The sequence below is a fragment of the Mytilus galloprovincialis genome, chromosome 9, assembly GCF_965363235.1.
Source record: "Mytilus galloprovincialis chromosome 9, xbMytGall1.hap1.1, whole genome shotgun sequence".
Lineage (NCBI taxonomy): Eukaryota > Metazoa > Mollusca > Bivalvia > Mytilida > Mytilidae > Mytilus > Mytilus galloprovincialis.
The window spans coordinates 73199837-73217628 of record NC_134846.1 but is presented as its reverse complement, the minus strand read 5'-3'; positions in this window follow the sequence as shown (position 1 = coordinate 73217628).

Below are 17792 nucleotides of genomic sequence, written 5' to 3'. Positions count from 1 at the left end.
TTTACGTCATTTGGTCTCTAGCAGAGAGCTGTTTAATTGACAATCATACCACATCTTTTAGGTATTTTTTATATTATCCTCATAAAAAAATATAATTCTAGTATATCGATAGGTAATAGTTCTGAATCTTTCAAGTGTACGTCTTAAGCAGCAGAAAAAAAACATGTTGAAGACTACTGTTGCCTTTATTTAGAATATTTCTGTTACAGTTCAGTTTTTGTTTTTGTTTTTGTGATATACATTTGACGTGGCTCTGTCGTTATACATCCCGTCATTGTGTTATATTTCTATGATAAAACAAATATTCTCGTCTTTCATTTTTGTTAATGTGCTTTGTCTATATGCTTTTTTGCCTTTTTCATCACGACATTGTGTTATTGTGCTTTGGTAATATTTTTTTCTTGTCTTTTATTTTTGTTCATGTGTTTTGTTTATGTGCCCTTTTGTGTTTCTTTGTTACATATTTGTTTGTTTTTATATTGATTAAGATTATAACAAACTGTTGACTGCTGTATACCCATATAAATGACATTGTTACCTATTATGTCTTTTTGTTTTGTTCATACAACGTTGTCAATATGATGGAAATTTATGGAAATATACTATCATTCAAGTAATAGGTTCAGCTGCCTATAAAACTAGGTTTTATCAACCATTTTGTACGTAGGAAAATACATGTACCAAGTCAGGAATATGACAGTTGTTATCCATTCGTTTGATGTGTTTAGGCTATTGATTCTGCCATTGGATTAGGGACTTTTCGTTATAAATTTCCCTCGGAGTTCGGTATATTTTACTTTTTACCACTTCTTGAAAACCAAAAGATATGTTTTTCCCCATTTCTCAGTGAGTAACAAAATTTGCCATGGATATCGATAATTATCAGTGGGCACATGTTGTCTCTGGACAAGTTTAGGCTTTTGACGCTTTTGTGCCAACATATAGGGTCAGGATTGGAATGCATGTTATCCATGACTAGCAAAATAAGAAATAAATCTTTTAGAATTCATAAACTAAAAATAAGAATATGTGGGTTAACTGTCAATGAGACAACGGTCTACTAAATTTAATCATCGGTACAACAACATCATTCGTAAATATAAATCAACATGCAGACATCTTATACATTCAGATATTTTACATCCAATCTTTTATGGTAAAATTAGAAGTGCATGAGATGGAAATGGGGAATGTGTCAAAGAGACAACAACCCGACCAAAGAGCAGAAAACAGCTGAAGACCATTGTTGTGTCTTCGATACCGCGAAAAAAATCCCGCACGGGGGGGGGGGGGGGGGGGCTTCAGCAGGCCCCTAAACAAAAATATGTACTAGTTAGTTAAAATGGACGTCCTACTAAAGTCCGAAATATATAAAATTATCTAAAATAAATTAAAAATCATACAAGACTAACAAAAGCCAGGGGCTCCTGACTTGGGACAGGCGTAAAAATGCGGCGGGTTTGGACATGATATTTGAGATTTCAACCCTTTATAGCTAGCTGTTCGGTGTGAGCCAAGGCTCTGTTTAGGAGACCGAACTTTGACCATAATGGTTTGCTTTTACTTGGATGTAGAGTTGTCTCATTGGCACGCACATCTTCTTATATCTATCTTGGTTTTTTTTTTATTTTAGTTCATTGATATGTTCGAGAGTTGAGTATGATGTCCATTATCACTGAACTAGTACCCATTTTTATTTTTTATGGGCCATTCCCAGTGCGGGATTTTCTAGCTACATTGAAGACCCATTAATGAACTTCGGCTGATATCTGCTTATTTGTCGGGTTGTTATCTCTTTGCAATTCTCAATTTTATACTGTAGAACAAATGACTTAGAACTTATCAGATTTAGGGCACCGTACGGATATGAACAATAAGAAAAAAGCCCAAACAAATGTAAAATTTACAATTCAAATGTGAAAATTAACATATTTGTGAACAAATATCAGGAAAGGCCAGCAACCAAATTATAAGCACATGTCTTTCCTCCATCGTCGTAGACTTTTTCTTACCAAAAGAAACTTGCTCTTATAATTGGCATTGAACGGGATATTACAAATTCGTCTTGTATTCTTATATATCAACTAAAAGTACAGAAAATAGGATAACATGTTCTTTTGAAATAAAAACCTGTAGCGAACAGAGCCGTCTGCATGCATTATATGAAATTATTTCGTGCACGCAATGTATTGTGAAATGAAGCGATTGTAACAGATTATATTCTCTATGTTAATTGTGCATGCGTAATGATTTCGCATAAGAAAGGAAATGTAAACCTCATAAAATTCTAAAGCAGGAAGTTGTCGAATCGATTGCATAAATTGGGAAAGATGACTTGGAATTTCCAATAAAACAATAACTGGTATTTACAAAGACATTGCATCAAAATAAATGACCTATATAGACGCAAGATAATTACCGGCGCAAACGTTATTTAAAACGCGTTAAACAGTTAGTCATCTTCACCGAAAATACACAATTTTCTCTGTAAATCTAGCAAATCATGCATGTGACGTGTTATTCGAAACGTCCTTTCATTAACCGTCCTATTCGCAACTCCTTAATCTAACACATTAATACACGTACATGTGTTGATATCGTAAACGACAGGATTGTTGAAATCATGTATTTTTAAATACTATGTTATGGTTTAAACAGAGTGTGTACACAATGTAAGTGATTTTACGACTGCTATAATCCTTTGAACTGTATTAGAGAAAAAAATGGGAATTCCAACGGGTTCAATTTGAGCTTTTCTGTGCTAAATTATAAAGGAGAGAAAATTTATTCCAAAGCTGTGTCGAGAAAAGGAAACTTATTTCATTCCAAATAACTTATTGTCGGTTAGCACTCGGAGTACTCAAATCGTAAACCTATGTAATTTTATTTTCCCCTGAACGAAAACGACCTTTCACAGATTTTTACCTACGAAAACGGACATTTGTTTTTAAATCTTTTTTTTTCAAGTTTTCTATTTGTTTTCTGATTAAGGTATACAGATGTCAACCAATCCTCTGTTCTTGGATTATGATACGTTATTTTCAAATATTACATCAGATGCAAAGAAAACTGAATTAAGGATACTACCGACACTCCACAATTCCTGTTGTCGTAATAGATATCTTTTTTTTCTATTTTGTTTTGCAAAGAAAATTAATCTTAAATTGCTTGCTGTCATTTTCTGCAACTTCATCTCTACTTTTATTGCAAAGAAGTATTATTATGCAAGAATTTATGTCTATTTATGAAAGACACTGTTCCCATTCTTTAGGAAGACACTACTAATCAGTGTCATTTAACATAATCACTGTATGATTTCCTAATTATAGTTATTGTTGTATTGTTCTTCCTCTTTATCCCTGGGACTTGTCTTCGACCAATTTCAAAATATTTTTTAATACTACTTTTGGCCATATAGGCTTCATACTTCAGACACTGTTGTTCTCATATTTACTATGTATACTTTAATAGTCTTAAGCAATAAGTCAGATTGCAGCTCTGCATACTGAATTTGTCCGACTAATGGTGAAGACTTTACAAAAACAAATCTATGACTAGTATGCTTTTAAAAGAGGCTATCATAAAGTGGGTGATAGAAATAAAAGACGTCTTGACTATTTGATAGATGTATTAGAAAAGCATAGTAACACGTCAAGGTGACGTGACGTTACATAAAGCGCGGTACATAGTAAACGTCCAGTGTGCGGTATTTACGATATACTGGGGGCCGCACAAAAGTGAAATTACCAAAAAAACATTGAATTTAAAACTATTAAGAAAATAAAATATCTGAAAACTTTAAGCATTTCTCAAATGAGTTAATGTCCATGAAAAACTAAATTGAATCTCGCTATTAACACATTTAAAGTCTTTTTATAATTCACTTAGTCCATTTCTTTATCTTCTCCATGGCAACCATTTTAGCTTTGCGACATGTTTTAATTGCACAGTCTGTATTGTCATCATCGCTATTCAAACTAACTTCAAGTGGGTACAGTTTTGTGATCGGACGCGATGTTAGTCCATTTTTGGTCCGTATGACGGCAGATCTTGCTAGTCCGTCTCCTCCTACGTTGAGTTTTTCGACAACGGCTAGTGTCCATTTGATCTTCGGCGAATCTTCATAGATTTGTACCACGTCTCCAATGGTGATCAGCTGTTTATTGTTTCCTGTATTGCGATGATATTCTCGTAGAGCTGTTAAATATTCGTGTTTCCATTTATACCAAAAACTTTGAATAATCTGTGATTTCATTTTAAACAGTTTATTCGTAGATTTATGTGTCATATCATTTAGTGAATGTTCCAATTCCTGATTCGTAGGGTAAGGTAGTGATGTAATTCTACGTCCGTAAAGTAAGTGGGACGGGGTGAGCGGTTCATCTAACGGGTCGGATGATACGTATGTTAAAGGTCTGTCGTTGAGTATAGCTTCAACTTCCGTAGCAATGGTTCTTAATAGTTCAATCTGAATCAATGAACGCCCTAATACCTTTTTGATAGAGTCCTTCGTTAGTCCTATAAGCCTCTCCCAAAATCCACCATACCACGGGGCTCTTTTTGGTATAAACTTCCATGTAGTGCCGAAGTTGTTCAGTTTTTCAATAACAGCTGATGATCTTGTTAATTGCTTGGCGGCTGCGATGAATGTTGTTCCGTTGTCAGAAATCATAGTTTTTGGTAATGATTTTCTACTAGCAAATCTTCGAAACGCTAATATGAATGTTTCTTCAGATAAATTCATCACTACTTCTAAATGTACAGCACGAGTGTTTGCGCAAGTAAAGAGACAAACGTATACTTTACTGGTAAGTCCGTCTGTGGTTTTAACATTCAAGGCGCCAGTAAAATCTACCCCGGTTACTGTAAACGGGGGTGCCTCTGTTAGTCGGTCTTTAGGTAAAGGAGGTGGATCTGGAGCCGAATACGGTCGACCAGCAACTTTCTTGCAGATCACGCATTTATGTATAATGCTCTTGATAACTTGTCGTATCGATGGTATCCAATAGGTTTGGCGTAGTAATGTTACGGTACTCGATAATCCTGAATGAAAATGAGTTACATGTGCGTCCATTATGATAAGTTGTGTCAATTTGTCCTTTGCGGGTAGCAATATCGGGAATTTTGTATTTTCTTCAAGAGGTGCATTATGAATGCGTCCGTCACAGCGAATTAATTTGTCTTGAGCTATGTATAATTTAAGTTGTTTGACAAGGTTGTGTTTTTTCCCCTCTCCTGTTTGCAAATCTTGAATGATTTCTGAATAATGCTTTTTCTGTATGTATATTATCCACGTTAAAGATGCGTTTTGTATTTCGATCGTGTTTAACATACCTGTGTGTATAGCTCGTTTTCTACAGTTGGTAATAAATCTTCTCACGTAAGCGGTAATTCGAAGAAGTTTCTTGAATGAGTTGAATCTATTCAAATCGATGACATTTCCGATCCCTTGTATCATGTGTATAGTAAATTTGTTCTGTGTAGCTTGTACGGTATCTACCGCGACTTCTTGGTGCGCAATAGTGGATAAGATTTATGCTTCATCTCTGTTCCATTCTGGCCAATTATCTTCAAGTGTGAGCCAATCTGGGCCATGCATCCAAAGTCGGTTGTCTTTGAATTTATCAACGGTTATCCCTCTTGACAGTAAGTCAGCAGGATTTGACTCACTTGGACAGTATCGCCAATTTAACTCTTCTGTTAGCTCTGTTATTTCTTTAACGCGGTTTGAAATGAACGGTTTTAAAGGTTTCTTTGAACTTAACCAGGTCAAAACTATCTGGCTATCACTCCATAAAACTGCACGGGTTATCTGCAAAGTGTTCCTTATGTGTGCTAAAAGTCTGCTTCCAATTACGGCAGCCATCAATTCTAATCTTGGTATTGTCAGTTGTTTCAGAGGTGCTACTCTGTTCTTTGCCATTATTAAGGAACTTTTTCCATTTGCGACAATGTACGCGCATGCGCCGTAGGCTTTCATACTAGAGTCCGTGAATACATGTATTACGTTGTCGTTGTTTGTGTCTGGACTTTCATCAAAGTAATGTCGGGGTACAACTGTCTTTGTGGCTTCCTGTATATCCTTTCTGATATTCACCCATTCTGTGATCGTTGAGTCGGGTAGTAATTCGTCCCAGTGGAAGTTTTTCTCCCATATGTTCTGCATTAACATTTTACTGCGGACGGTTATAGGGCTTAGTATTCCTAGCGGGTCATAAATCCTTGATGATTGTCTTAGTACTTCGCGTTTTGTTATTAGTTCTGATGTATCTAGATTAGGCGTAACGAATCCTAATGTGTCACTGGCTGTATCCCATCGTAATCCTAAGATTTTAACTAGTTGATCTTTGTCCATAACGTTTTCGGTTCTTGCTAATACTTGTAGTAGTTGACTGTTCGAGGCCCATGAGCGCAAATTAAATCCTCCATCTGCAAATAAACTACGAACGAGTTTAAAGTATTTCAACAGTTCTTCTTCTGATTCAAAGCTTGATACAATGTTATCTACATATAAATCTTTGGTAAGTTTATCCGTGAAATCAACTGGATGGTTATTCAAGTGCTTTGATAATACGGCGTTCAATATAAATGGCGAGCATGTAGCACCAAATAGTACGGACTTGAATCTGTATGTTGTTAAATCGCTGTTTGGGTCTGTTGGTTTACTCAACCAGAAAAACCTAGTTACGTCCCGGTCCTCAATGTCCAGTCCAACATTTAGAAACGCCTTTTCGATGTCTGTAGATACTGCATACTTATTCAAGCGGAATCTGAGTAGTATGGCGGTGACTTCATTTAATTTAGGCGGTACATTCAGTAAGCAGTCATTCAAGCTAGCACTATCTGGTGTCTGTTTGCAACTACAATCATATACGACCCTGATTGGGGTCGTGACTGAATCCTTTTTTACTGGGTGATGTGGTATGTAATGCAGCTTGATATTTTGATTGATTTCTTCGTTATCAACTCTCTCAATGAACCCTCGCTTTTCCTGCTCATCAATTATTTCTCCGTATTTTAAAAGTAATTTTGGTTTCTTTTGTAAACGTTTAATGACACTCTCAGTCCTTCTGAAAGCAACAGCTTTGTTTGTTGGTAGCGGTGGATGTTCTGCTTTCCACGGAAGTTTGGCTATATACCTGTTGTTATTGAAAGATATTGCTGTTTCTTCGTACATTTTCTGAAATTCGTCGTTTTCAGTATTTCCGGTCTTATCTTCAACTCCAATCGATTCAATCTCCCAGAATTTCTCTAGGTTTAATTCCTCTGTCTTGTGTGATACTATAACATTAAGAATAGAGCTCCTACTTGTAGTACATGTACTTGTCATTGTTGGTCCTGATAGGAGGTATCCAATAGTTATCAAAGGTACCAGGATTATAATTTAGTACGCCAGACGCGCGTTTCGTCTACATAAGACTCATCAGTGACGCTCATATCAAAATATTTATAAAGCCAAACAAGTACGAAGTTGAAGAGCATTGAGGATCCAAAATTCCAAAAAGTTGTGCCAAATACGGCTAAGGTAATCTATTCCTGGGATAAGAAAATCCTTAGTATTTTGAAAATTCAAAGTTTTATATTCAGGAAATTTATAAAAATGACCACATAATTGATATTCATGTCAACACCGAAGTGCTGACTACTGGGCTGGTGATACCCTCGGGGACGAAACGTCCACCAGCAGTGGCATCGACCCAGTGGTGTAAATAGTTATCAAAGGTACCAGGATTATAATTTAGTACGCCAGACGCGCGTTTCGTCTACATAAGACTCATCAGTGACGCTCATATCAAAATCCAAGCCTGGATTCAACGGCGGTTGGTCCTTCACCTCTAATAATGTCATCTCCAACTATACTCCAATAATAATCTGCTCCGATTAGTATTTCAATTTCGAACATGTCATCGTCCGAAACAGGATGTGCTAATTTTAGTCCTCGTAAGTGTCTCATGTTAGTAACGGATCTCACGTGAATTTGTAGTGGCATTGCAATTTCAGGAATAATTAGTACATTTAGTGGTATATTTTCACCTTCATCTGTTTGAATATAAACTGTTGCCGATTTCAAGTGTCTTACTTGTCTATTTTGTTCTCCGAAACCGGAAAGGTGCACTACTTCGTTTCCGCTTGAAACTAAATCCAACTTCTCTGCAAGTGTCTCTGTTATGAAGGACCTCTGCGCACCTTCATCTAACAAAATATTGGCTTCTGTACTTTGTTTTCTCGAACTAACAGTAGCAACGGCTGTCTTTAACAGTACATTTGTAGTTCTTTGTGTTAGGGACGAATGTAATACCGCATTTTCGGTTTCATTGGCTGGCGGTTTGCTCGATTCCTCAGATTTCTCATCTTTACTACATATGCTAGTGTGATGACGTTTGTTACAATTTCGGCAGTTACTTTTTGATTTACAATCAGTTAGTTTGTGGTGACCTAGGCAGTTGAAACACAATCGTTCACTCTTGACTATATTCATCCGCGCGTTAGCGGTTGTGACTTTAGTGCAGTTGTCGGGTGTGTGTCCGATTTCGTGACAAAATGCGCATTGCTTTGTGTTTATCTTTTTATCCGAATACGACCTTTCGTTCTTGTTGAATGATGATTTTGTACGTGATTTTGCGTTGGTCAAGAATGTAGCGGTAGCCAGTGGGCTTTCTACTTTTGTCGGTAATTTTCCGGCTTCCATAATATTAAGTTCTTCGAGAAGCGCTTTGCGTAAATCATGTAGGGTCCAGTTTGTGGATCTGTGTTCTCGTGCTAAATGTTGACGTATTTCTGCGGGTAATTTATTTAGAATTACAGGGACTAGTAGTGATCCATACGTATCGTCTGTCTGTCCGAGTGACTCGAGACCTCTTACATACGTTTCTGTTTTATCATAGTAGTTACGGAGACTAGTAATTGTATTAATTGGAGCCTGTAAATCAAGTAAGGCCTGCATGTAGGTTTGGACGATTTTATGAGTTTGCCCGTATCTTTCCTGGAGTAATGAAATTGCTTTGTCGTAATTTGTGTTGGTCATGGAAAAACCTGCTATAGTTTGTAACGCTTCGCTTTGTAGAAGGGACTTTAGGTAGTTGAATTTTTGTGCATCACTCAGTGTAGGATTAGTGTGGATCGCGGTTTCATAGGAGTCCCAAAACGATTGCCAGTCTAGTATATCTCCGGTAAATATAGGTAAGTTTAACTTTGGTAGCTTGTGATACTCGCTGTTTGCACTAGACGATGAGCGTGAATTTGAGCTATGCGTATATTGTTGGTTTGCTGATGTTGAAAGTTGACTAATAAATGTAGATGGAACTGATTGTATAAAACTATCGGCATGAGGGTTCAAATTCGATGAAATTGGTTCATTTGCGGTTAAACTCTGATTTTGAACTGACTTTGCAAATTTTGTAATTTGCCGTAATCTATATTCTAAATTGAACATGTACTCATCTGATTCCAGTATTTCCACTGTTACATCTTCATCCGAAGTTTGCTCCAAGATCTTCTCGTTGATGTTCTCTAAAGTTCTTTTCTTCTGAGTGACTACTTCTAATAATGTTGAAATTTCCTCGTAATCCGCTTCGGAACTTTGTTGAATTTCTTCAAATTTCTTCAGGAGTTTCGTTACTGCACCTTTGTGTCCCGCTCGTATGGCTTTCATCTTCGTATCCATTTTCCCTTTTGGTTACGGCACCATAATATCATAAAGTGGGTGATAGAAATAAAAGACGTCTTGACTATTTGATAGATGTATTAGAAAAGCATAGTATTTCTGCGGGTAATTTATTTAGAATTACAGGGACTAGTAGTGATCCATACGTATCGTCTGTCTGTCCGAGTGACTCGAGACCTCTTACATACGTTTCTGTTTTATCATAGTAGTTACGGAGACTAGTAATTGTATTAATTGGAGCCTGTAAATCAAGTAAGGCCTGCATGTAGGTTTGGACGATTTTATGAGTTTGCCCGTATCTTTCCTGGAGTAATGAAATTGCTTTGTCGTAATTTGTGTTGGTCATGGAAAAACCTGCTATAGTTTGTAACGCTTCGCTTTGTAGAAGGGACTTTAGGTAGTTGAATTTTTGTGCATCACTCAGTGTAGGATTAGTGTGGATCGCGGTTTCATAGGAGTCCCAAAACGATTGCCAGTCTAGTATATCTCCGGTAAATATAGGTAAGTTTAACTTTGGTAGCTTGTGATACTCGCTGTTTGCACTAGACGATGAGCGTGAATTTGAGCTATGCGTATATTGTTGGTTTGCTGATGTTGAAAGTTGACTAATAAATGTAGATGGAACTGATTGTATAAAACTATCGGCATGAGGGTTCAAATTCGATGAAATTGGTTCATTTGCGGTTAAACTCTGATTTTGAACTGACTTTGCAAATTTTGTAATTTGCCGTAATTTATATTCTAAATTGAACATGTACTCATCTGATTCCAGTATTTCCACTGTTACATCTTCATCCGAAGTTTGCTCCAAGATCTTCTCGTTGATGTTCTCTAAAGTTCTTTTCTTCTGAGTGACTACTTCTAATAATGTTGAAATTTCCTCGTAATCCGCTTCGGAACTTTGTTGAATTTCTTCAAATTTCTTCAGGAGTTTCGTTACTGCACCTTTGTGTCCCGCTCGTATGGCTTTCATCTTCGTATCCATTTTCCCTTTTGGTTACGGCACCATAATATCATAAAGTGGGTGATAGAAATAAAAGACGTCTTGACTATTTGATAGATGTATTAGAAAAGCATAGTAACACGTCAAGGTGACGTGACGTTACATAAAGCGCGGTACATAGTAAACGTCCAGTGTGCGGTATTTACGATAGAGGCAAATAACGTCCGACAAAGTTGATCCATTCTGTGATATTTCCTTTTGTTGACTTAATTTGGATAGTGTACCTTTGGGCTGGATGAAAATCAGCATCTGTGCTACTTCCCTCCTCTAAAATGGATCGTAACCCTTGACTAGCGAAGATGGTAAATTAAATGTTGTATTTGTTTGGTTACTTTGGGGATTTTCCTTGATATAAATGGTTCTATGTTTTTTTACATATAACTGTCAACAACATTAATACTTCCCCTTTTTCTGATATAGATAAACAAAATAATGTCGCGACGATGTCAGTAATTGTATAATTGTTAATTGGTTTTTCCACACCAAACTTAAGCTAAAATAATTATCATGCTACGAAGTCATTTATTCGTTTACAGCGAAGCTATTTTCTCATTTTGCTTTTAATCAAGATTACAGACAGTCGAATTGATTGGTTATGCATGCTAGGATATATCGTTTGTGTACAGAATGATTATATTTCCTTTAACCGTTGTCGTTTGTATTGTCCATAAAAGGGAATTTTATGGACACAAAACTTGTCAAGTTCGATACAATTGGTATTTTAAAGTTGTTGATTATTCCTTGTTCCGTACGCGAGTGTCACTCTTTATACCAATACAGCTTTTATAATGGACATGGTTTTAAACAAAACAAAGTATGGAAAAAACTAAAAGTAAAATTACAAAATTCCTGAAATTCAAAACGGAAAGTTCCTAATCAAATGCAAAATCAAATGATAAAACACATCAAACGAATGGCCAACAACTGTCATATTCTTGACGTGGTACAGGCGTTTTCAAATGTAGAAAATGGTGATATGAACCTGGTTTTATAGCGCTTAACCTCTCACTTGTATGACAGTCGCACCAATTTCCTGTATGTTTACAACGATGCGTGAACAAAACAGACATAATAGGTAAAATTGTCAAAATAGGGGTATAGCAGTCATCACTGTGTCACAATCTAAATTAAAACAAAAACAAACAAAGAAGAACAAAAAGCATTCATCAAATATGACAAACACATTAATTGCTTACGTATATATGTATTCTAAATCAACCCATAAAGGATTGAATATTGAAGTCCTGTGACTGAATTTACATTGTCCGTCTAATAAGAAAAAAAGTACTCTTTTTAATGTCTTATTTCGATAAAATACTGCCTCAAAAACGAAACCGAAAATAATAAAATCGACTTCATGAGAAAGATTTCAAACATTATTATTCATTCGCTAATTATAGTTTATTATGGTCAAGCCCTTCTTGTTTTTATGCTCTTAATAGTTATCAAAGGTACCAGGATTATAATTTAGTACGCCAGACGCGCGTTTCATCTACATAAGACTCATCAGTGACGCTCATATCAAAATATGTGTAAAGCCAAACAAGTACAAAGTTGTAGAGCATTAAGGATCCAAAATTCCAAAATAGTTGTGCCAAATACGGCTAAGGTAATCTATGCCTGGGATAAGAAAATCCCTAGTTTTTCGAAAAATTTAAAGTTTTGTAAACAGGTAATTTATAACAATAACCACATTATTGATATTCATGTCAACACCGAAGTGTTGACTACTGGGCTGGTGATACCCTCGGGGACGAAACGTCCAACAGCAGTGGCATCGACCCAGTGGTGTAAATAGTTATCAAAGGTACCAGGATTATAATTTTGTACGCCAGACGCGCGTTTCGTCTACATAAGACTCATCAGTGACACCTAAGTGTTGACTACTGGGTTTAATTGTTCTTTTTTTTATTTTTCAAAAGTGACCCGATAGTATATAATATATTCCGTGATAACGCTGACATCAGTTTTTAACTTTTATTCTGATGAAGAAATAATGCAAACACTACACTAGTATGTTTTGTTTGCTCTGTTAAACCAATCGTCGTGCAATTTGGTGTAATGCTATTATAGATTTTGTCGAAACTGGAAACAGTAAACATCGTGAAATAATAGTGCACGTTGACGAAAATTAGTTAATGCCTGTTGGCACATGATATAATTTTACAGAAGGAATTCCATTTGAATGTCTTTAAATCTTTAGCATTAACAAAAGCAGAAAAAAATCCATCATGTGATCTGCTCTGAATCACAAAGAGACTTACCACTTGTAAAATAGATAATCAAAAAAACTACAAATACACAACTATATCGGTAATGCAAAAATAAGATTTCAACCTGTATTTCTGTGAGTATCTGTATTGCCAAAAAAAAAACACTTTTCAAATGAGATCGATGAACATCGATTGGTGACAACAAAATGTTAAACATAGTAAGAATCAGTTTGACGATCGACAGTCAAATGAAACACAGGTCCGCAAAGTAAAACTCTTTGGTTAAAAATCTTTGGTTAAAAGTTGATTTGTGAAATCTCAATATGCATCGAAACAGACCTTGCAATAAAAAAAATGTTCTTCCTTTACGCAAAAGATGTAAGAAGGCACCAAGGGGGCAATCAAATATTCAACACTTAAATCGTATAATGTAATGGTCACCATGGAATTTGTGAAATCGTTACGTCGAAACAGTAAGTAAAACAAATGAAGTCATGCAGTACTTGTGAAGAGCAATTGAAGTCACACGGTACTCTGTAGAGCTTCCGGTGCATTATCCTGAATAAATCAATTCTGGTTTCATACAAATATTCTATATTATTATCTTTTTTGTTGTTCAATATGCATGGATTGCGTTTTATTGACGATTTCCATCATACTGTTTTACGAATTGGATTAATCCGGTAATACAAGTGAAACCGGTTGAGACGAAAATTGTATACAAGTCAATTTAGTACTAATCGATTAGCAGATAGAAGTCAACTACACTTTTATTGTGAATGTTAAAATTAAAAAAGAAGACATAAATATATTTGTAAACTTTCCAAACATAGTTAAGCAAAACTGGAGATCGAAATGTTGTCCTGAACTTTTTCTCGTTGTACCATCTGTGTGTTTTATATTCTTTCTCTCCTGTCTGTTCGTATTACAAAACTCGATTACTAATAAAAATTAATCGTTTGACTATAAATCCGCTTATTTCTTCATAATTTCTATTCCTAATAATGAAAAATGTTTGACAGCAAAATAAAGCGTTCTTGCATAACAAAACTAGCAAAGCAAGAATTTACAAATATTTTTTTTTTGTATTGACTTTTAAATATACATGAAATTAATTTTAATATTAATATATATTCTGTCATCTATTAAAACATTGCGTTACATGCATTTACACACAATTAGTGACTATTCAATTAACAATTTATTAGACTCGAAAATGCAAGTCTGAACAGCTTGCTTCAAGTAAAGGAAATTTTTGGAAAGGTATATAGCTATAATCAAAATAAAATATCATACTACTAATTGCTAATTCCTCGTGGTAAATTTGCCGTCAAAATTAATCACACACGAAACTATCCTATTTTTAATATTTTCTTTCCTTAGTGGTGATGTTCCGTTGCCTATTTATGAAGTATTCATTTCTCTGTGGTATCTATATGTGCGTGATTGCAATAACGTCTCAGATTTTACTTAACGTAATTTATTAAAAAAATTAACTTTTTAAATATTGCAGACGTCTATCAGTTTATAGATTAGTTGAAAGGATTACAAACTTTAATTCCAACTATAGTGTTTATTGGTTAAAGTATTATTCTTCGTGTAGGGATTTTAAAAAAGTAGTATTTTAATCCATCCCCAAACCCCAACAAAATAAATATGATCATATGAAAAGTTAAGTTGATTAAAACAGTTCAAACATCATGTGCATGTGTTCTTCTACTGTTTTTTTAATTTTACTTTTCTATTCCAAATTCGTGTATTTAGTTTTGATGATATATTTGTTATTCTCATCGGATTGTGTCTAATGCTTAGTTCGTTTCTGTGTGTGTTACATTTTAATGTTGTGTTTCTGTTGTGGCGTTGTTCTCCTCTTATATTTGATGCGTTTCCCTCAGTTTTAGTTTGTAACCCGGATTTGTTTTTTTCTGTCGATTTATGAGTTTCGAACAGCGGTATACTACTGTTGCCTTTATTTATGACGATTAACATCTTTCAATGTTTGTGGTATTGGGCATACACAATTTCATGTTGTGTGCTTCGGTGTTTGTGACTCATTTGACGCTACTGTATGGAATTTAGTCTTAACTACAACAATCCGTGTTACAGAGTAAGACTGAAGAAGGTCCTGCCAGCATGTTGAGTACGCTATAAAACCAGGTTCAATCCACTATTTTCTACATTTGAAAATGCCTGTACCAAGTCAGGAATATGATAGTTGTTGTTCATTTGTCATTTGATTTTGCCATGCGATTAGGGACATTCCGATTGAATTTTCCTCGGAGTTCAGTATTTTTGTGATTTTACTTTTTACTCTAATTAATGTGTTGTATGTTTTGGATTTGCAATTATTTGGTCCTTGGCCATAAAGACATATTAATTATCAAAATGCGCATCTGGTGTTGTGAAAATTAAAATGACAAAAATACCGAACTCCGATGAAAATTCTACACGGAAAGTCAACGAAGTAAGTGGCAGAATACAAAGCTCAAACACATCAATTGAATGGATGACAACTGACATATTCTTGACTTGTTACAGTCATTTTCTTATGTAAAAAATGGTGGATTTAACCTGGTTTTATAGCTAGCTTAACCTCTCACTTGTTTGTCAGTTGCATACAATTCATTAAAATGACAACGATTTGTGAACAATACAAATAGAATAATAGGTATAAATGTCAAAAATACGGGTACAACAGTCAACACTGTGTTATTATCTTTATTATATAAAAACAAACATATATTTTAACAAAGATAAACAAAAAGTCCTGTTAAATAAAACACATCAGGAAAAACGAAAACAAGAATATTTATTTAACATAACACAATAACACAATGGCAAGATGTACGAAAACCGGGTCACGTCAATTGACTGTTGACCAAAATAGACAACAGTAAAAGAAAAAATTTACAAAGACAAATAAAAGAATATATAACACATTTTTAAGATGATAAACAATGTCAGTACATAGAATCAATACTTCAAGGGGTGGCCTTCGGTTGTTGTCTCTTTGACATATTCCCCATTTTCATTCTCAATTTTATTCAAGACCATCGTGTATTATTTGTGAAGTTGATATGGCGTATTTATCAACAAGGTCTATGTTGTTGCTGAGCTTCATTTCTATAGCTACGATATTTCTTCAACTCGGTACCAGCATGTATTGCTTGTTATTTTTTGTGATTTGTTTGTCCTGATGGTTCGTTGAATCTAATATAACTAAAGTTATTCATAAGAAGTCTTGACGTTGTTCCTATCTATAAATATATAATACCATCGGAATTGTTTATTAAAATTTCATTAAGTTTTTTTTTTTTTTTTTTAAGTTTCTATGACTATTGAATTATGTACTTTCCACTGGACTTAGCTAAGGGTGTGAAGCATAGACAGGTCTTCGCTATTTATACAGGGATTTTATTCTTGTACATCTTGTATGCTCGTCAGTGCGTGTTTTCATGCACTTTCTATTTCATTTTTATTTTCATATATACTTTCCAATAGCAAAAAACGAACATTTTCTTGCTTCAAACGGAATTTGGTCTTCAGAGAATCTATGACAGTTTGTATGGTATTGAAATAAATATAATAACACACAAGAGTTTTTTTACCAATTTTGAATATTGTTTTTTAATTTCGTCCTGTGAACAGAGATCAATGGGAATCATTACATTTTATTTCATAATGCCATAGAAAGACTGTTATATCTTTTCTTACTACTCATTATTTCATGTCAAAATTTTCAGATTAAAGTTGTCATAAATAAAGGGGCTAACATATTTGAAATATGATTAGCTATAACCGGAATGTTTGGAAGTTCATTCTATGATAATTAGCCAACAATATTAAGCTTTAACTATGGTTTGGTGTTGAAAATAAAAGGAGAATGTCCAAGTATAATTGTCAAAAAGAGACCTTCTCTTTTAAACTATATGTGTAAATAAAAGTTGTGTGTACCGAAGAGGCAAATATTTTTAAAGCTCTTTTTTAAGGAAAGAAGGATAATCCAGATTCATTCAATGATATCGTAACATACATATTTGAATACTTATTTTTATCTGTAGTGCAGAACGTTTTGAAATAGTCGGTTAAATACAACATGATGATGTACTATAATACTTTTGTAAGCTTCGCAGTAACCTTATAAGTGAAATTCATTACTTTAGTTTAAGCATATTTTGTTTGCTAAATAAAAGCAAAATGGATTAGACACAAGTAAATCGTATTTATGAAGTAAATTATGAATAAATACAATGCTAGTATAATGAGCATGCATGTTAAGCAAACACAATTGATCCAACTCTCATCAAACGAACATCGTATGATAATATTATTGGTGACTTTTATGTTTTGTAACATATTCTAATATGACGTGCTGCTTTGGCTTTGTAAACAAACCCTTGCTCTAAATCCAATAGATTTTGTTTGCACATGCATATGGTCCGAGACCACAATTGTCGTCCCTTGATTTTCGTTGTTCCAAATATAGTCCCTAGTGTTGACAGTGTTTTACTTGCCATTAATTTTTATACCCTTTCCAAATTTATTTCTCCATTGCAAGAAGGGGGTGAAATTACACTGTAAACAAATTTGGGTTCAGAATTTTAAAGGAAAGTAGTGATTTGGTCCAGCTGAAAAAGATTTCAAGACTCCCTAAACATATAATTGTCCATATTTTGAGTTAGAGCCGATGAAGTTTTCTATAATTTTGATATAATTTGTCCCAAAAGTAGTACAACACACTGTAAAAATTTCATTGAGAAAGCGCAGGTGGGATTTTTTTAATTTTCATTTATCTTCTAAAAGAAATGCACTACGAAATAATTGTGGTCTCAGACCTAACATTAACTACTGCAAAATATTGAATTTTATGAAATTGGCATGCATTTAATATATTTCATTAACTTAAAACACT